This window comes from Sus scrofa, chromosome 12, assembly GCF_000003025.6.
Source record: "Sus scrofa isolate TJ Tabasco breed Duroc chromosome 12, Sscrofa11.1, whole genome shotgun sequence".
NCBI lineage: Eukaryota > Metazoa > Chordata > Mammalia > Artiodactyla > Suidae > Sus > Sus scrofa.
In genome coordinates, this window is record NC_010454.4 from 58557186 (window position 1) to 58573885 (window position 16700).

Here is a 16700-nt window from a genome sequence, read left to right on the forward strand (position 1 = left end):
CTAAAATTGGACGATTCAAAAATGAAAGGAAAAAAAAAAAGGTAAATTCCATCGTCTGGTATCATGAAGACGACGACAGGATTGAACTTGCAAAGACGCAGCATTCTTTGCCCCCTAACTCAGAGAAATCACTTAGGGAATCCACTTTCATTCAGTTCCGCAGTCTCCAGGGCACCAGCTGAGCCCCAGTCCTCACCCCAGATCCTCCCGACTCACCTGAGGCTTCCTCTGAGATGGCACAATGCTTCAGACCGTCTGGGTGAACGTGAGTCCAAGGTGCATGCCAGCCACCCATGCAAAGCTCTAAGCCTGTTAAGGAGCATGTCTCCTTTAACTAGAAACTAAGGGCAGGAGCCACATGTGCCCCCAGGACAGATGAAAGAGGTTCCAGAAACACTCTCAGGTGCTTCATGGCCAATTAGCAGACACCAACGCCAAGGTCCCAAACTCTGAACTCCAGGCAACTCCCACCCTGGGGTCTGGGTAGAGAAACAGCCATTTGAGCCATTTCAGCTGAAAACATTCTTGTGCTTAGAGGACAATTAGAGCCAGAGGTGGAAAAATTATGAAAATGAATTCTGTTCAAAATCTTCAGTGGATAAGTGTTATGGAAGGGACGCGGAATCTTCTATTACCCAAGCAGGGGCTCCCTCTGCTGGAAATCTATTTTGAAACCCATAAATCCTAACTGACTGCTTGAATTACCTACTTGATAGTAGAATGAGGAAAGCATTCATAATTTAAACTTTCAAGATGGGCATTCCCCGTCCACAAAAGCAACGAAAGCCTTTCCAATGCTTTTGAAGCTAAGTCGCTGATTTAGTAAAGTAAACGGATAATCACCTGCTCTAGGATGAACAGGATGAATACAGAAGGATGCTATAAGTCGTCGGGAGATGCTCTCAGACAACGCTTCTGCTGTTGTTATTCTTAACTTGCAGAGCAATGAAATTATCCTGGGAAATACCTAATGGAGCCCAAAGGAGCAAAAAGCGTGAAGGGAATGGTTTTTCACTCATCAACCTGGTGAGCAATTAGGAGCTATTTCTTGGCTGCAGTCCACACGGAGATGTGTGTCTATTTCTCAGAGATTTAGGTCCTGGGCCTTGACTCCATTTCTCTCCAACTCTTAAACCCACATGCCCACCAGGTGTGGATCAGGGCATTGCAGGTTTACAGTCTAACGCTGGGGGGCAGTAATAAAGCATGGGCCCTTACGAGTCTTATTTTTGCCTTCTTCGTGGCTCCATCTGGAATTCCAATAAAAGGACCCATAGAAATTCCAGACAAGATGCAGCTGAAATTCTAGACATGTCCCGTTAAATTTCAGAACCCACTGATTGGATGGTGAACGATAGAGTCTAAAAGTCATTAGCAATTATGTCAAATCCATAGGTCAATCGATTGTGAATTGTCTTACAATCCCAGTAGTCGTTTGCACAGAAGTGTGAATGGCATGAAAACTGACACATGTAGAGAAAACTACTGTCCCCATGTGGTGGCCAACAAAACGAAGCAACACAGACTGAGTTCAGAGACAGGATACTTCCATCCTTAAAACACACACACACCTCCCTACAAATCCATCTCATTTACAAATATAAACAACAAAAAAGCATTAGGAAAGGGCTAGCAAAAAACACCATCCCTCCTTCCTAGAGAATTCCAGATCCCAGCGAGGTCGAGGGTCCTCGTCTGCCCTGTCCCCACGGCCATCCTTAGGAGGTCTTTGAATGACAAACCCTGGGCAGCGTGTGGAAAAGAAGGTGCCCTCCCACAGGGTGGGTCTGTACGTCCGTGTGTTCAACCACCATGGACCACAAGATCCAGGGCACCCCAAAAGAACCCTGGAGTGACCGTCGGACCCAGCGCGACCACTCATGGCCATGTGTCCAGAAACATGTTCCCTTCCAAGACTTAAGCGCCCCACTAGGTTCAGGCCTCACTTTTCACAAGAGCAAGGCGTGGAAAACCATACTATGTCCGTGGACAGATGATTGGATTAGGAAGCAGACGTCCCTATCCACAACCAGAAGCCCACACAGCAATAAAATTGCACAATTATCTATCCATTTCCTTAGCTATTCTTTTGTACTATATATGCGTGTGTGTATGCATGTACGTGTGTGTGTGTGTGTGTGTGTGTGTGTGTGTATTAGAGAGAGAGTGAGAGAGAGAAGGAGAGAGAGAGAATGAGATAGAATGAGAGACTCTTAAGCCTGGCAGGAACGTGGGAACTCCCTGAGAGCTGCTTAAGAGTCTCTCCTGGTCACTGCTGGGCCTGGGGCAAGAGCTGCACTGGTCGATCCACCTCTGGCCAGACCACATCTCCGTGTGTCAGGGGGCACCCAAATCAGTGGATCCGTAAGAAGAGCGATGGAAACAAATGATCTGAATGGATAAAGAAAGGAGTCAAGGTCAATCTCTCTTTCTCTCTCTTTCTCTCTCTTTCTCTCAGTCTCTCTCTCTCTATATATATATATATTTGTATACAAACAAACACACATACATATATATATTTGTACATGCATACACACATACACACACATGCATACATAGTACGAAAGAATTGCTAAGAAAGTAGATAAATTAATCCTAAGTCTCTCCTGACCCAATATCTTGGGTGTGAGTGGGTTTGACGTGCCCGCCTGGGGATGCCCGCCTGGGAGTGGTTGCTTTTGCCAAGCAGAGTGGATCTGCATGCCACACAGGTGTGCAGGAAAACACCCGGTAAGTGAATCAATTTAAAAAGAATCATGTCTTTACACTCATAAATACACCCAAGCCAGGGAATTCGTTTGGGTCTGATGTGTCTAGGCTTAGAAATCTTGACCGAATCCACGGAGTCCTTAGGTCTGTCTCATATCCCGAGGGGCAGCAGTCTCGACCCTGACACCTTCTCTGGTGAACTCTGAGACTCTCATTTTTCAGATTTTTATTTTCATGACTCATTTTTGATTGTCGCTTCATAGAAGTGGATCCATTGCAGTTTCACCACAAAGGGGTCCCACCTGACATGTCTATCCATCCCGTTTGCCTCACCTTCTCCTCCCTTTGGTTCCAAGAAGAGGGACTCAATAGCATACCTTCTGCTACACAGCAGGATGGCTGTGCAACCCCCTGCAAGGGCAAGGGTTTGGATCTAGGACCTCCCCAATCCCAGGCATTCCCACACCCTCCCCCTCCCATTTGGCAACCACCATCTGTATGGCCGTCCAAGCGTTTCTTTCCTGTAGGAAGGTTCCTGGATGTCACTGGTAAGGTTCGAGAGGGAAGGGGTTTCCCATGGCATGCGTGTCTCTCTCACAGACCTCTTTCGTTTCGTGTGAGCATGTCCCTTTCCAACACTGCGGCTGCCAATGGCACCTTTTTTGTGCAATTTGATTGCTGTGTGGGCTTCTGGTTGTGGATAGGGACGTCTGCTTCCTAATCCAATCATCTGTCCATGGACATAGTATGGTTTTCCATGCCTTGCTCTTGTGAAAAGTGAGGCCTGAACCTAGTGGGGCGCTTAAGTCTTGGAAGGGAACATGTTTCTGGACACATGGCCATGAGTGGTGCGCTGGGTCCGACGGTCACTCCAGGGTTCTTTTGGGGTGCCCTGGATCTTGTGGTCCATGGTGGTTGAACACACGGACGTACAGACCCACCCTGTGGGAGGGCACCTTCTTTTCCACACGCTGCCCAGGGTTTGTCATTCAAAGACCTCCTAAGGATGGCCATGGGGACAGGGCAGACGAGGACCCTCGACCTCGCTGGGATCTGGAATTCTCTAGGAAGGAGGGATGGTGTTCCTTGTTCCGGTGCTTGATGCCCTCTGGCTCTCTGGATTTGGGCAATGTGGATTCAGGCCTCCTTCCCATTTGTCACCTGGGTTGTTGGTTTTGGGTTCTCTCTCCTGGTTTCTGTACTTGAGCTGTTCAATTTGGAAGCCCAGCAGGTTCTGGGTTTTGCGATGCACGTAATGTGCCTGCGAGGGGTACATGGGAGGTGCCAAAACGGAGCTCCTAGGGAGAGCAGTGGTGCCAAGCGCTGGGCATAGTCTCTCAAGAAGGCTCATGAACCTCCCTTGGTCTTTCCATGGGCGACCCTTCTCTTCTTTCTAGGCACCTGATGAGATGATGTGAGCTAGAGCCAGGCCGGGCATCTGCACGCTGCTCTGTGGACTGATCCAAAGAAAGCTCTCCCTGAGCTCCCTTCTGGCCCCCAGGGGAAAAGGGCTGATTTGGTCGGTGTGGTGGTAAACTCTGCGCCTCGGCAAACATCAGTGGGGATCCACATCGGGCACATTCCAGGTGGGGTCAATACATTTCGAACACAATTGGGAAAGAGCACCGGCAAGATAAAAAAGTCAGAAGGAACGAACCGAGGTCAAACTTAATGGTACCAAGGAAGGAATCAAAGGGGGAAATGAAGAAAAAACAATCGTTCCATCCGTACACACCTATCTTCATCCATACATATGTGCAAGGCTCTATCCAATCGGAAGCAGGCTGGCACGCCCTGATGGATTTGGAGAGAAGGGTTTACAGAGCGAGGCATGGGCGTAGGAGGGTCTCTGCGTTCTGAAAGCTTTTGAGAGAGAGAGAGCGAGAGAGCCCACGCGGAAGGGCCCTTCTTGGTCTTTCATGAAAGCGGGGAAGGAGGCCCCACCCTCACAGGGGCCCCAGACAATGCAGCCCCAGGGACTGCTGAGCCAGAGAGAGGAGGAAAGCCTGAGAGTGGCTGTTCCAGCCGATGTCCACACGAGGGCGCCAGAACCCCTTCCGGCCCAGCTGCAGCTCCGAGGCTCGAACAGGTGAGAGCTGCAACCCTGCAAATGCGCAGGCTCCGCGCTGGGGCTGATGGAGTGTTGAGCGGAACAAGCACCCAGAGGATGTGCGGGTGTTTCCTGGGCACCAGGGACTCTCTCCTCCAAGACACCTCCTGTCAGGCGGAGGGCAGAGGTGTCCCTTCCGGATTTGGAGGTGGATGGGCAGCCTGGTTGGGTGGCAGTGGGTTTCGAAGGCTTGAAGCATGTCCTGGGTTTCGGCGTGCCGTGGATTCCTCTAGAGGCAGGCGCCCGGACACACACAGCCTCAGGATTGGACCGTGAGCTGGCCCTGGTCAAGCCCCTCCCCGTCAGGGGTTCAGGTAGGTGAGCAGGAGGGTGGTGCTGAGGAATCCATGGGGGGCCTCTGTGGCAAGAGCGTGGGCAGCTGGGCTAAGCCCCATGCTTTTTTCCCAATCGGGAGGCTGAGGGAAATGCCCTTCTCACCTTTGGAGAGGAGCCTCCCTTGTCAGGAGGGCGGCACGATATGGAGGCAGGACCGAACCCAGGTCTGCTGAGTTAAGGACAATTGATTGGTCTCCTCCAGCAAGCTCCCAGGGAGTTCCTACATGGCTGCCAGGCTTAAGAGTCTCTCCTGGTCACTGCTGGAGCTGGGGCAAGAGCTGCACTGGTCGATCCACCTCTGGCCAGACCACATCTGCGTGTGTCAGGGGGCACCCAAATCAGTGGATCCGTAAGAAGAGCGATTGAAACAAATGATCTGAATGGTTAAAGAAAGGAGTCAAGGTCAATCTCTCTTTCTCTCTCTCTCTCAGTCTCCCTCTCTCTATATATATACGGACACACACACACATATATAGTACTGAAGAATAGCTAGGGGAATGGAGAGATCTGTCAATCCTAAGTCTCTCCTGACCCAATATCTCGGGTGTCAGTGTGTTTGACGAGCCCGCCTGGGGATGCCCACCTAGGAGTGGAAGCTTTTGCCAAGCAGAGTGGATCTGCATGCCACACAGGTGTGCAGGAAAACACCCGGTAAGTGAATCAATTTAAAAAGAATCATGTCTTTACACTCATACATACACCCAAGCCAGGGAATTAGGTCTGGTCCAATGTCGATAGGCTTGGAAACCTTGATCTGAACCACGGAGACCTTACGTCTGTCTCTTTAGAATGGGGCAGCATTCCCAAGACACAGAGACATAAAACCATGGATGGGAAGATTAGTAATGCCTGTGTAGTAAAGGTAGGGGAAAGAAGTGTGGGGGAAAGAGAGACAGAAAAAAAGAAACACGCAGGAGTTCAAAGTGGGAAAAAAGGAATGAAACAGGAAATTTCGGCAAATATCAACAGCTACTTCCTGACAAACCTATGTTCACAAATACCGGAGTACACGGATATATATATATATATATATTTATACTTTTTTTCTCTTTTTTGTTAAAAAGGAAGTATGCTCTTGTGGGTGAATGGGTCTGGAGCTGAGGGTTTGAACGGTGTGGCTCAGGGTAGGTGGGCCTCAGGGCTCTGGGCCCCTTTGAGAGGGCGAGGGCGAGGGCGAGGGCGAGGGCGAGGGCAAGAACCCCCTGGGAAGGGCCCAGCTTGCTAGGTCCCCACAGCTTGCTTCCTCCCGAAGCAACATATTGCCCAGGGCCAATGCAGCCCAGGTGCTGCTGGGCCAGCCCGAGCGGGAACCCCGGGGCGGTGCTGTGCGCGCAGATGTCCACAAGACGGCGCCAGAGGCCCTTCTGGCCGCAGGTGCAGCTCGGAGGCGGCAGGCACCCGCCCAGGAGTGGGGTGGATGCTGCGTGGGGCCGAAGCCGGAGCCAGCAGCCAGAGGTTTGTGGTGGTTTTCCGGGCACCGGGGACTCTCTGCGCCCAGGTGCCTGACGTCCGGCCGAGGACAGCGAGGTGTCTCTTCCACACTCGTTGGGGGAGAGGCAGCCTGGTTGGGTGGCAGGGTGCTCAGCCTTGTTGAGGGAGTCGCTGGGTTTCTCCACGCCTTGGGCTCCTCCAGAGGCTGGAGCCGAGGTCCCCGGAGTCTTCTGGGTGGAATCGTGAGCCGGCCATTGTCAAACCCCTGCCTGTGCAGGTTGGAGGGATGTGGCGAGAGGGAGGCTGGTGCTGATGCATGAATGTGGGACAGGGGTGGCATTCGGGCTGGAAGCGGTGCCATCCCTGGGCTTTTTTCCCTTGTTTTTTGCCCCTTTTGCCTTCGTTTTTCTTTTGGTGATATTTGCTGGTGATATTTGCTCCTTGCCCTGAGCGATGAGCCTGTCTTTTCTGTCCAGCGCCGGGGTGTGGAAGCTTGACCGCACCCGGGTCAGCTGAGTTAGGCAGGGCTGACTGGGATCTTGAGGACCTCTCTGAGGGAGTTCCCTCGCGGCTGCCTGGCTCCAGAGTCTCTCACGTTCCCCGCTGAGGCTGTGGTCAGAACCGCGTGCGGCGATCCCACCCTGGTCCGTCAACCTCCCACTGTCGCAGGTGACGCTGCAACATACTGACACGGCCACAAGGTATTGAAAAGAATGAGCTCCCTTGCGAAAGAGCTCTCTGTGGACAGTCACACCCTCCTATCGAGGAGCTCAGGCAATTGACAGAGGAGGCCACGAGCAAGTCTCTCCTGACACAATACCTCGGGCGGCAGAGGGTCTTCAGGACCTGCCTGGGGTAGGTCCGGCCGTGGTGTGGCTCCAGGGCCTGGGCAGACAGCATCTGCGTGCCAAGCATTGGTGCACACCCCTAAACGGGGGAGCCAAAACAGAAATACATAGAGAAAACTAAAATCCTGAGCCTGCTAATATAGGCACAAAAGTGTCCACCATAGGGAATTCTGTCTGGTCCGAGGTCTCGTTGCTAAGAACTATGGACAGCATCGGCGGTGCCCGTTGGCCTAGTTTTCTCTCCAGGGGCAGGAGTCTGGCCCAAGGCACCGTCTCGGGGCAACGCCGAGCCAGCCTCTTTGGGGGCTTCCTTTGCTATTGTTGGTTTTAGGTCCATTCAAGCGGATGGATGGGCGATCGAGGGGTACCTGGAGGTGCCTGGGGTTTGGCTCCCGTTCTCCTCCCTCTTGTTCCCAATCCAAGGGACTAGATGGAGGACCGTGGGCTCTCGGGCAGGCTGTGCTTGTTTCCCCACGCCACGTGCAGCTGTTTGGATCGGCGACACCCCAAACCCCCATCCTTCCCATCCCCTCCCGTCCCATCTGGCCACCCCAAGTCTGGGGTCCAGTGCATGAGTGGCCTGTCTGCACCCAGGGTCCCTCGTGCCATTTGTGAGACTCGCCCTCCCAGGGGTCTTCTGTGGCATTGGTCTTTCTCTTGCGGACTTATTTCTCTTCGTAGGAGAGTCTCTCAAGCCCTCCCTGTGGCCGAGCAGGGCCCCTTTGGTCCTGTTTGCATGATTATGCTTCCAGAGCCTTGTTGCACGGGGTATACGTACACCACCTCCCTCCTCCTGTCCGTGGGCGCTGGGCGCTGGGCGCTGGGCGTGTTTCCATGTCTTGGTTTTCTGAGAGTTGCTGCAGGAACCTAGCGGGGCATTGAGCACTTGGAGGGCAGACGTTCGGGATATGTGCTCAAGGGTGGGATGGCTGGGGTCTAGGGTGGTTCTGCATGTATTGTTCCGATGGACCTCGAGCCTGTGGCCCATCGTGGTTTCCCCAGTTGCCAGAGCCCCCCTCCTGGAAGGAGAGCCCCCTGTGCTCCACAGCCCCTCCGGGGTAGTTTCTTGCTAGTCCTGCTAACGAGGGGCCTTCAGGGAGGGATTCGGAGGCACCTCAGCCTTCTTTTGATTTGCAAGGCCCTCCTAAGGAGCGCCGGTGGTCCTTGGTTTCTGAGGCTCGTTGCCCTGTGTGCATCTGGATTCGGGCATTGTGGATTCAGGGCTTTGACCCCTCGTGGAATGGGGGTGTTGGTTTTGTTTGGCTGTTGGCTGGTGTCAGCTGTGGAGCTGGTGCTTTGGCAACCGCGGCCTTCCCGGGGCTTTGGGACCCGGATCGAGTTGTGCTGGGATGTGCATGGAAGGTGGGAGAATGGTGCGATGTCGGGGAGCAGCCCCGCTCCTCCCCGTGGTGTTCTCTCAAGAGGTCTCCTGACTCTCGGTGCCTAGAGGTCCATGTGGGAGCCGCCCGGCTTCCCGAGAGACACCTGGTATGAATGCCTGATCGAAAGAGAGGTCGAGTGGTTTCAGGCCGGTCGCTCGATAGAAAGAAAGGGCGCACAGACATTCCCCGTGGCTCCCAGGGTGAAAGGTCTGTCTTGGTCCCTTTGGGGGCTGGGATCATCGCTGTGGCGTACAAACCGAGGACGGGAAAATAACTCATGCCTGTGTGAGGCGGGGTCCAAGTGGAAGGAACGCTGAGGGTAGGGAGCAAAAACGGACAGGAAAGAAGCAAGGCTTTCCTGTCCGAATGAAGGAATGACAGTGGGAAGAGCCAGCAAACATCAATAGCTGCATCCTGAGAAACCTATGTTCACAAATACCGGAGTACACGGAGAGGTGTAATTTATATGTATTCAAAAAAAAAGAAAAAAAGAAAAAAAAGAGGCAGGATGCTGTCGTGGGAGAATGGGTCTGGAGCTGAGGGTTTGAACGGTGTGGCTCAGGGTAGGTGGGCCTCAGGGCTCTGGGCCCCTTTGAGAGGGCGAGGGCGAGGGCGAGGGCGAGGGCAAGAACCCCCTGGGAAGGGCCCAGCTTGCTAGGTCCCCACAGCTTGCTTCCTCCCGAAGCAACATATTGCCCAGGGCCAATGCAGCCCAGGTGCTGCTGGGCCAGCCCGAGCGGGAACCCCGGGGCGGTGCTGTGCGCGCAGATGTCCACAAGACGGCGCCAGAGGCCCTTCTGGCCGCAGGTGCAGCTCGGAGGCGGCAGGCACCCGCCCAGGAGTGGGGTGGATGCTGCGTGGGGCCGAAGCCGGAGCCAGCAGCCAGAGGTTTGTGGTGGTTTTCCGGGCACCGGGGACTCTCTGCGCCCAGGTGCCTGACGTCCGGCCGAGGACAGCGAGGTGTCTCTTCCACACTCGTTGGGGGAGAGGCAGCCTGGTTGGGTGGCAGGGTGCTCAGCCTTGTTGAGGGAGTCGCTGGGTTTCTCCACGCCTTGGGCTCCTCCAGAGGCTGGAGCCGAGGTCCCCGGAGTCTTCTGGGTGGAATCGTGAGCCGGCCATTGTCAAACCCCTGCCTGTGCAGGTTGGAGGGATGTGGCGAGAGGGAGGCTGGTGCTGATGCATGAATGTGGGACAGGGGTGGCATTCGGGCTGGAAGCGGTGCCATCCCTGGGCTTTTTTCCCTTGTTTTTTGCCCCTTTTGCCTTCGTTTTTCTTTTGGTGATATTTGCTGGTGATATTTGCTCCTTGCCCTGAGCGATGAGCCTGTCTTTTCTGTCCAGCGCCGGGGTGTGGAAGCTTGACCGCACCCGGGTCAGCTGAGTTAGGCAGGGCTGACTGGGATCTTGAGGACCTCTCTGAGGGAGTTCCCTCGCGGCTGCCTGGCTCCAGAGTCTCTCACGTTCCCCGCTGAGGCTGTGGTCAGAACCGCGTGCGGCGATCCCACCCTGGTCCGTCAACCTCCCACTGTCGCAGGTGACGCTGCAACATACTGACACGGCCACAAGGTATTGAAAAGAATGAGCTCCCTTGCGAAAGAGCTCTCTGTGGACAGTCACACCCTCCTATCGAGGAGCTCAGGCAATTGACAGAGGAGGCCACGAGCAAGTCTCTCCTGACACAATACCTCGGGCGGCAGAGGGTCTTCAGGACCTGCCTGGGGTAGGTCCGGCCGTGGTGTGGCTCCAGGGCCTGGGCAGACAGCATCTGCGTGCCAAGCATTGGTGCACACCCCTAAACGGGGGAGCCAAAACAGAAATACATAGAGAAAACTAAAATCCTGAGCCTGCTAATATAGGCACAAAAGTGTCCACCATAGGGAATTCTGTCTGGTCCGAGGTCTCGTTGCTAAGAACTATGGACAGCATCGGCGGTGCCCGTTGGCCTAGTTTTCTCTCCAGAGGCAGGAGTCTGGCCCAAGGCACCGTCTCGGGGCAACGCCGAGCCAGCCTCTTTGGGGGCTTCCTTTGCTATTGTTGGTTTTAGGTCCATTCAAGCGGATGGATGGGCGATCGAGGGGTACCTGGAGGTGCCTGGGGTTTGGCTCCCGTTCTCCTCCCTCTTGTTCCCAATCCAAGGGACTAGATGGAGGACCGTGGGCTCTCGGGCAGGCTGTGCTTGTTTCCCCACGCCACGTGCAGCTGTTTGGATCGGCGACACCCCAAACCCCCATCCTTCCCATCCCCTCCCGTCCCATCTGGCCACCCCAAGTCTGGGGTCCAGTGCATGAGTGGCCTGTCTGCACCCAGGGTCCCTCGTGCCATTTGTGAGACTCGCCCTCCCAGGGGTCTTCTGTGGCATTGGTCTTTCTCTTGCGGACTTATTTCTCTTCGTAGGAGAGTCTCTCAAGCCCTCCCTGTGGCCGAGCAGGGCCCCTTTGGTCCTGTTTGCATGATTATGCTTCCAGAGCCTTGTTGCACGGGGTATACGTACACCACCTCCCTCCTCCTGTCCGTGGGCGCTGGGCGCTGGGCGTGTTTCCATGTCTTGGTTTTCTGAGAGTTGCTGCAGGAACCTAGCGGGGCATTGAGCACTTGGAGGGCAGACGTTCGGGATATGTGCTCAAGGGTGGGATGGCTGGGGTCTAGGGTGGTTCTGCATGTATTGTTCCGATGGACCTCGAGCCTGTGGCCCATCGTGGTTTCCCCAGTTGCCAGAGCCCCCCTCCTGGAAGGAGAGCCCCCTGTGCTCCACAGCCCCTCCGGGGTAGTTTCTTGCTAGGCCTGCTAACGAGGGGCCTTCAGGGAGGGATTCGGAGGCACCTCAGCCTTCTTTTGATTTGCAAGGCCCTCCTAAGGAGCGCCGGTGGTCCTTGGTTTCTGAGGCTCGTTGCCCTGTGTGCATCTGGATTCGGGCATTGTGGATTCAGGGCTTTGACCCCTCGTGGAATGGGGGTGTTGGTTTTGTTTGGCTGTTGGCTGGTGTCAGCTGTGGAGCTGGTGCTTTGGCAACCGCGGCCTTCCCGGGGCTTTGGGACCCGGATCGAGTTGTGCTGGGATGTGCATGGAAGGTGGGAGAATGGTGCGATGTCGGGGAGCAGCCCCGCTCCTCCCCGTGGTGTTCTCTCAAGAGGTCTCCTGACTCTCGGTGCCTAGAGGTCCATGTGGGAGCCGCCCGGCTTCCCGAGAGACACCTGGTATGAATGCCTGATCGAAAGAGAGGTCGAGTGGTTTCAGGCCGGTCGCTCGATAGAAAGAAAGGGCGCACAGACATTCCCCGTGGCTCCCAGGGTGAAAGGTCTGTCTTGGTCCCTTTGGGGGCTGGGATCATCGCTGTGGCTTGCAAACCGAGGACGGGAAAATAACTCATGCCTGTGTGAGGCGGGGTCCAAGTGGAAGGAACGCTGAGGGCTAGGGAGCAAAAACGGACAGGAAAGAAGCAAGGCTTTCCTGTCCGAATGAAGGAATGACAGTGGGAAGAGCCAGCAAACATCAATAGCTGCATCCTGAGAAACCTATGTTCACAAATACCGGAGTACACGGAGAGGTGTAATTTATATGTATTCAAAAAAAAAGAAAAAAAGAAAAAAAAGAGGCAGGATGCTGTCGTGGGAGAATGGGTCTGGAGCTGAGGGTTTGAACGGTGTGGCTCAGGGTAGGTGGGCCTCAGGGCTCTGGGCCCCTTTGAGAGGGCGAGGGCGAGGGCGAGGGCGAGGGCAAGAACCCCCTGGGAAGGGCCCAGCTTGCTAGGTCCCCACAGCTTGCTTCCTCCCGAAGCAACATATTGCCCAGGGCCAATGCAGCCCAGGTGCTGCTGGGCCAGCCCGAGCGGGAACCCCGGGGCGGTGCTGTGCGCGCAGATGTCCACAAGACGGCGCCAGAGGCCCTTCTGGCCGCAGGTGCAGCTCGGAGGCGGCAGGCACCCGCCCAGGAGTGGGGTGGATGCTGCGTGGGGCCGAAGCCGGAGCCAGCAGCCAGAGGTTTGTGGTGGTTTTCCGGGCACCGGGGACTCTCTGCGCCCAGGTGCCTGACGTCCGGCCGAGGACAGCGAGGTGTCTCTTCCACACTCGTTGGGGGAGAGGCAGCCTGGTTGGGTGGCAGGGTGCTCAGCCTTGTTGAGGGAGTCGCTGGGTTTCTCCACGCCTTGGGCTCCTCCAGAGGCTGGAGCCGAGGTCCCCGGAGTCTTCTGGGTGGAATCGTGAGCCGGCCATTGTCAAACCCCTGCCTGTGCAGGTTGGAGGGATGTGGCGAGAGGGAGGCTGGTGCTGATGCATGAATGTGGGACAGGGGTGGCATTCGGGCTGGAAGCGGTGCCATCCCTGGGCTTTTTTCCCTTGTTTTTTGCCCCTTTTGCCTTCGTTTTTCTTTTGGTGATATTTGCTGGTGATATTTGCTCCTTGCCCTGAGCGATGAGCCTGTCTTTTCTGTCCAGCGCCGGGGTGTGGAAGCTTGACCGCACCCGGGTCAGCTGAGTTAGGCAGGGCTGACTGGGATCTTGAGGACCTCTCTGAGGGAGTTCCCTCGCGGCTGCCTGGCTCCAGAGTCTCTCACGTTCCCCGCTGAGGCTGTGGTCAGAACCGCGTGCGGCGATCCCACCCTGGTCCGTCAACCTCCCACTGTCGCAGGTGACGCTGCAACATACTGACACGGCCACAAGGTATTGAAAAGAATGAGCTCCCTTGCGAAAGAGCTCTCTGTGGACAGTCACACCCTCCTATCGAGGAGCTCAGGCAATTGACAGAGGAGGCCACGAGCAAGTCTCTCCTGACACAATACCTCGGGCGGCAGAGGGTCTTCAGGACCTGCCTGGGGTAGGTCCGGCCGTGGTGTGGCTCCAGGGCCTGGGCAGACAGCATCTGCGTGCCAAGCATTGGTGCACACCCCTAAACGGGGGAGCCAAAACAGAAATACATAGAGAAAACTAAAATCCTGAGCCTGCTAATATAGGCACAAAAGTGTCCACCATAGGGAATTCTGTCTGGTCCGAGGTCTCGTTGCTAAGAACTATGGACAGCATCGGCGGTGCCCGTTTGCCTAGTTTTCTCTCCAGGGCAGGAGTCTGGCCCAAGGCACCGTCTCGGGGCAACGCCGAGCCAGCCTCTTTGGGGGCTTCCTTTGCTATTGTTGGTTTTAGGTCCATTCAAGCGGATGGATGGGCGATCGAGGGGTACCTGGAGGTGCCTGGGGTTTGGCTCCCGTTCTCCTCCCTCTTGTTCCCAATCCAAGGGACTAGATGGAGGACCGTGGGCTCTCGGGCAGGCTGTGCTTGTTTCCCCACGCCACGTGCAGCTGTTTGGATCGGCGACACCCCAAACCCCCATCCTTCCCATCCCCTCCCGTCCCATCTGGCCACCCCAAGTCTGGGGTCCAGTGCATGAGTGGCCTGTCTGCACCCAGGGTCCCTCGTGCCATTTGTGAGACTCGCCCTCCCAGGGGTCTTCTGTGGCATTGGTCTTTCTCTTGCGGACTTATTTCTCTTCGTAGGAGAGTCTCTCAAGCCCTCCCTGTGGCCGAGCAGGGCCCCTTTGGTCCTGTTTGCATGATTATGCTTCCAGAGCCTTGTTGCACGGGGTATACGTACACCACCTCCCTCCTCCTGTCCGTGGGCGCTGGGCGCTGGGCGCTGGGCGTGTTTCCATGTCTTGGTTTTCTGAGAGTTGCTGCAGGAACCTAGCGGGGCATTGAGCACTTGGAGGGCAGACGTTCGGGATATGTGCTCAAGGGTGGGATGGCTGGGGTCTAGGGTGGTTCTGCATGTATTGTTCCGATGGACCTCGAGCCTGTGGCCCATCGTGGTTTCCCCAGTTGCCAGAGCCCCCCTCCTGGAAGGAGAGCCCCCTGTGCTCCACAGCCCCTCCGGGGTAGTTTCTTGCTAGTCCTGCTAACGAGGGGCCTTCAGGGAGGGATTCGGAGGCACCTCAGCCTTCTTTTGATTTGCAAGGCCCTCCTAAGGAGCGCCGGTGGTCCTTGGTTTCTGAGGCTCGTTGCCCTGTGTGCATCTGGATTCGGGCATTGTGGATTCAGGGCTTTGACCCCTCGTGGAATGGGGGTGTTGGTTTTGTTTGGCTGTTGGCTGGTGTCAGCTGTGGAGCTGGTGCTTTGGCAACCGCGGCCTTCCCGGGGCTTTGGGACCCGGATCGAGTTGTGCTGGGATGTGCATGGAAGGTGGGAGAATGGTGCGATGTCGGGGAGCAGCCCCGCTCCTCCCCGTGGTGTTCTCTCAAGAGGTCTCCTGACTCTCGGTGCCTAGAGGTCCATGTGGGAGCCGCCCGGCTTCCCGAGAGACACCTGGTATGAATGCCTGATCGAAAGAGAGGTCGAGTGGTTTCAGGCCGGTCGCTCGATAGAAAGAAAGGGCGCACAGACATTCCCCGTGGCTCCCAGGGTGAAAGGTCTGTCTTGGTCCCTTTGGGGGCTGGGATCATCGCTGTGGCTTGCAAACCGAGGACGGGAAAATAACTCATGCCTGTGTGAGGCGGGGTCCAAGTGGAAGGAACGCTGAGGGCTAGGGAGCAAAAACGGACAGGAAAGAAGCAAGGCTTTCCTGTCCGAATGAAGGAATGACAGTGGGAAGAGCCAGCAAACATCAATAGCTGCATCCTGAGAAACCTATGTTCACAAATACCGGAGTACACGGAGAGGTGTAATTTATATGTATTCAAAAAAAAGAAAAAAAGAAAAAAAAGAGGCAGGATGCTGTCGTGGGAGAATGGGTCTGGAGCTGAGGGTTTGAACGGTGTGGCTCAGGGTAGGTGGGCCTCAGGGCTCTGGGCCCCTTTGAGAGGGCGAGGGCGAGGGCGAGGGCGAGGGCAAGAACCCCCTGGGAAGGGCCCAGCTTGCTAGGTCCCCACAGCTTGCTTCCTCCCGAAGCAACATATTGCCCAGGGCCAATGCAGCCCAGGTGCTGCTGGGCCAGCCCGAGCGGGAACCCCGGGGCGGTGCTGTGCGCGCAGATGTCCACAAGACGGCGCCAGAGGCCCTTCTGGCCGCAGGTGCAGCTCGGAGGCGGCAGGCACCCGCCCAGGAGTGGGGTGGATGCTGCGTGGGGCCGAAGCCGGAGCCAGCAGCCAGAGGTTTGTGGTGGTTTTCCGGGCACCGGGGACTCTCTGCGCCCAGGTGCCTGACGTCCGGCCGAGGACAGCGAGGTGTCTCTTCCACACTCGTTGGGGGAGAGGCAGCCTGGTTGGGTGGCAGGGTGCTCAGCCTTGTTGAGGGAGTCGCTGGGTTTCTCCACGCCTTGGGCTCCTCCAGAGGCTGGAGCCGAGGTCCCCGGAGTCTTCTGGGTGGAATCGTGAGCCGGCCATTGTCAAACCCCTGCCTGTGCAGGTTGGAGGGATGTGGCGAGAGGGAGGCTGGTGCTGATGCATGAATGTGGGACAGGGGTGGCATTCGGGCTGGAAGCGGTGCCATCCCTGGGCTTTTTTCCCTTGTTTTTTGCCCCTTTTGCCTTCGTTTTTCTTTTGGTGATATTTGCTGGTGATATTTGCTCCTTGCCCTGAGCGATGAGCCTGTCTTTTCTGTCCAGCGCCGGGGTGTGGAAGCTTGACCGCACCCGGGTCAGCTGAGTTAGGCAGGGCTGACTGGGATCTTGAGGACCTCTCTGAGGGAGTTCCCTCGCGGCTGCCTGGCTCCAGAGTCTCTCACGTTCCCCGCTGAGGCTGTGGTCAGAACCGCGTGCGGCGATCCCACCCTGGTCCGTCAACCTCCCACTGTCGCAGGTGACGCTGCAACATACTGACACGGCCACAAGGTATTGAAAAGAATGAGCTCCCTTGCGAAAGAGCTCTCTGTGGACAGTCACACCCTCCTATCGAGGAGCTCAGGCAATTGACAGAGGAGGCCACGAGCAAGTCTCTCCTGACACAATACCTCGGGCGGCAGAGGGTCT

The 16700-nt window shown here is 56.0% G+C and overlaps 3 non-coding genes across 3 annotated transcripts; all 3 read left to right on the plus strand.

The window, feature by feature from the left end:
- MIR9828-1 (microRNA 9828-1) lies at positions 8888 to 8985 on the plus strand. The gene has a single exon (NR_128513.1). It is a non-coding gene; the product is annotated as a microRNA 9828-1 (primary transcript).
- On the plus strand, positions 11975 to 12072 carry MIR9828-2 (microRNA 9828-2). The gene has a single exon (NR_128514.1). It is a non-coding gene; the product is annotated as a microRNA 9828-2 (primary transcript).
- MIR9828-3 (microRNA 9828-3) lies at positions 15069 to 15166 on the plus strand. The gene has a single exon (NR_128515.1). It is a non-coding gene; the product is annotated as a microRNA 9828-3 (primary transcript).